Source organism: Lycium barbarum, chromosome 2, assembly GCF_019175385.1.
Source record: "Lycium barbarum isolate Lr01 chromosome 2, ASM1917538v2, whole genome shotgun sequence".
Taxonomy (NCBI): domain Eukaryota; kingdom Viridiplantae; phylum Streptophyta; class Magnoliopsida; order Solanales; family Solanaceae; genus Lycium; species Lycium barbarum.
Window position 1 is genome coordinate 22,819,709 of NC_083338.1, and position 3,819 is coordinate 22,823,527.

General features: G+C 42.1%; 1 non-coding gene across 1 annotated transcript; it reads left to right on the forward strand.

Annotated features, from left to right (window-relative positions):
• Positions 1-3,022: 3,022 nt before the first annotated feature.
• LOC132629587 (small nucleolar RNA R71) lies at positions 3,023-3,128 on the forward strand. The gene has a single exon (XR_009578355.1). It is a non-coding gene; the product is annotated as a small nucleolar RNA R71 (small nucleolar RNA).
• The last annotated feature ends 691 nt before the right edge of the window (positions 3,129-3,819 follow it).

Sequence of the window (3,819 nt, forward strand, 5' to 3'; positions counted from 1 at the left end):
GAATACGTTATAAATGACATGTAAACCATGAGATAAGTGTGATACATGAGAAAATACGATAGCGAACCCAAAACTATGAAGGTGGAGAAATTGAAGAGGAATGGTGGATTGTGGTCAATGTACACAAACGATGATTGTTGATTACAATATTGTGAATGTTGTGGTGAGAATTTGGGAGTCAATATAGAATATGGGAAACGTAGTATAAACGGAGGAAGTGTTATCCAATTTTCCCTAGAAATAACGATACGTTTTTATAGTCGATTAACTAACAATGGTGCGAATTCTCCTTTGAAGGAAGAAACGAGATATCGAAAGACGACAAGCAAGCGATGGTTTAGTTAAACGCCAAAGGCATGCGAGGCTAGTCCTTTCTTTCTAATGGCATGAATCCTATAGCGTAACTTCTTTCTTATCCATGAGCCTATGTCTATAATTTGATACACAAGGTAATGAGTTAGAATATATAAAGTCTAATGATGTTATTTATCGCTTACACTCACCTTATGTGCTAATCCCTTCAAAGTGAGGCAGAATTTCCATGATTGTTCCATAATGCAATCGGGGGATCACGACCTTACGTCACCCCGATAGAGTATGGTTGGTCTTGAGCCTTATGTATGTATTATGATAAGTTAAGTATATTATGATGAGCATATGATGATATCACTATTACACCGTGCCTATTTGGCCAGGCAGTCACCGCTAAGGCGGGCAGCTATACGATACACCATGGCCAAATGGCATGGGCAGACACCACTAGTGGGCGGCATGAGATGTTACCCCGGACGCAGGAGGCCTGGACGCAGGCTCATGTCATGATTATCACACCGATCCGATATGGACGGGCAGTTATACGTTATGCATATATGATATGATGACGAGTATGAGTAAGACAGTATGATTTATTTTTCTCATGTTTGACAGTCAGATTCAGATGTCCTATATTGGTATCTCCTTACTATTATTGTCTTATTTCTTTGTTTATGCCTCTCATACTCAGTACAATATTCGTACTGACGTTCGTTTTCTTTGGACGCTGTGTTCATGCCCAAAGGTAGACAGGGAGGAGAGCTCGATCGAGATCCGTAGTAGCTGTCAGCTGACTGGAAGCCCTCCATTGTCCCGGAGGTGCTTATGATTATTCTTTTGTGTATATATGTAGCCATGTGTATGTATTTTGGGCACGACGGGGTCTTGTCCCGTCCCTACGTTCAGTACTCCAGTAGAGGCTAGTAGATACGCAGTGCGGGTTAGATGGTCTCACAAGATCGCTGCTGTATACATATATACATTATTTTGATAGCCTAAGGGCACGTGTATATGAAAGTATTTTATGTTATCATATGAAATATGATTTTCCTACGCTATTAGTATAAAAGATAATAAAAAGGGTATAAAATGAGTAAGATGAGCGACAGCATGAGCGGTGCTCGGTGGTTAGCCCCGGGTACCCGTCGCGGCCCCTAGCTGGGACGTGACAGAATCCATCAGAGCCCTCCCAGTAGCAAGGAAAGGTCTCCCCAGAATGATAGGAATGTCTCGATCAACAGCACAATCAAGAATCACAAAATCAACGGGCAACATAAAATCACCAACTCGCACAATTACATCATCAACCACCCCAATAGGTCTTTTGATAGACCTATCAGCCATCTGCAAACTCATTGTAGTCGGCCTTGGCATCCCCAAACCTGATTGTTTATATATAGCAAGGGGCTTAAAATTTATACTCGCCCCATTATCACACAAAGCACGAGCAAAATCATGGTGCCCAATAGAACAAGGAATGGTGAAGGTCGGGTATCTTCTTGACAGCTTCCAAGAAGGGAAAATTCAGAGATAACTACTTCAGCTGATCATAAAACTTTTTGAACTTAGCATTTTCCTTCTTCTTTACCAACCTCTGACGAAAAGGAGGTTTAGATTTGAAAAGCCGCGTCAAAGGGCGGATAGCCCCTTTTACAGCCTGCTTGCTTGTGTTTTCAGCTTCCTTCACCATTTCTGGAATATCAGCAACCTTCATGTTAGTAGGATTCTCATCAGCAACAATGGGTGCTTCAAACTGCACCTCATCCTCTTCATCTATCTGCTCAAGATCAATCACCTTCTCAGCAGCCCCCCTGGAGTGTCTTACCACTCCTAGTAGTGATGGAAAACACACGGTCTACACCGCCTCCCCCATTCTTGGGATTTGGAATAGTGTCACTCGGAAGTCCTCTCTTTTTAGGAGGGTGCTGCTCTCTAGAAATACCCCTCATCTGCGACTCAAGCTTCTGAATAGCTGCTATATGAGAACCCACTATTTCTGTCAGCCCAGATAAAGTCCTTTCATACTTAGATTGGTTTGCCAAAATCTTCTCAAGCACTGCTTCAACCTTCGAACTACCTTGCTCTGTTGACTGCCCTTTCGGTGGTATATAAGGATTGGAACTCTTGTTCCCAAAATTGTTGCTGTTGTTGTAGCTCCCTTGGTTCGCACCACCATAATTATTGTTGTAGTTCCCTGAGTTGTTGTAAGCACCCTGACCTTGCTGAGGTCTCCATCGATTCTGATTCTGATAGCCACCTTGGTAATTCTGTCTTTGATAACCCCCTTGAGAGTTATTAACATAATTAGCATCTTCAACCTTTCATAGGTGGCCCATCAAGGAACGGACCATCTTGAGCATGGTACATCCCTTTTGGCAAAATTGTATCATCCTCACAAACATTTACCTTCTTGATTTGAGATTCATCAAACTTCTTCGTTAGCAAGGAAATATTTGTTGCAAGTTCTGCCAAAGTCTGCTGGGTGTCTTGATTCTCCTTCACTATATTATGGATCATAGCACTACCATATGGTACCACATCAGCATTGTTTGAGTGCCAAGCCTGATTATGAGTTGTCAGCTTGTTAAGTATGGTTGTCACTCGTCGAAAGGTCTTGTTCATGAAACAACCATCAGCTGCATTATTAGCTACTGACTGTGTCACTGGATCCAACCCTCGGTAGAACTTCTCCATCAATATTTGTTCCGGAAAACCATGATTCGGGCTCTTCTACAAATACTGCTTGAAACTTTCCCATGCTTCATATAGTTGTTCCCCCGGGCGCTGCTTAAATTCATATATCTTGTCACGAATCTCAGCCTTCTTGCTAGGGGGGTACCACTTTGTGAGAAAAGAAGCTACCATCTCTGCCCATGAAGTAATCGAATTCCGAGGCCGCTTCTCGAACCATGTTCTTGCCTCTCCAGCTAAGGAATATTTGAATAACCTCAACCGAATAGCATCTTGTGGAACGTTGTTCTGGATGTGATTAGCACACACATCCACAAAATTCTGTAAATAACGTTGAGGGTCATTCTCGGTAGAGTTCCGAAAATATCCCTCAAGTTTCAACATCTGGTATAGAGAGGAGTCAATTTTCACAGTAGCAGCTCCAACTCAAGGATGAACAATAGCAGATGCATAGTCCTCCTCTGGAACAAGTTCAGCGAAAATATTCTCATTATCTGAATCATTTTCCTGATTGTTCAACCGATTCCCCTGGTTACCAGCATGTTGATTTTGCTGATTTTGATTCAGGTTCACCTGGTTTACACAGAGTAGCAAACAAGGTGTGATGGAATAAGCAAAAGACTTTAATCAAAGCAAACACTATTTAGTAATTTCAAAAACCGTATTCCCTGGCAACGGCGCCAAAATTTTATACGCTCAAATTACACCTATTAATGGTATAACGCGGACGTTGTCAAATATAGTAACCCAACAAGGTTGGGGTCGAATCCCACAGGGAATATGAATGCACTTAATCTCTATGTGAATCTCTACTGT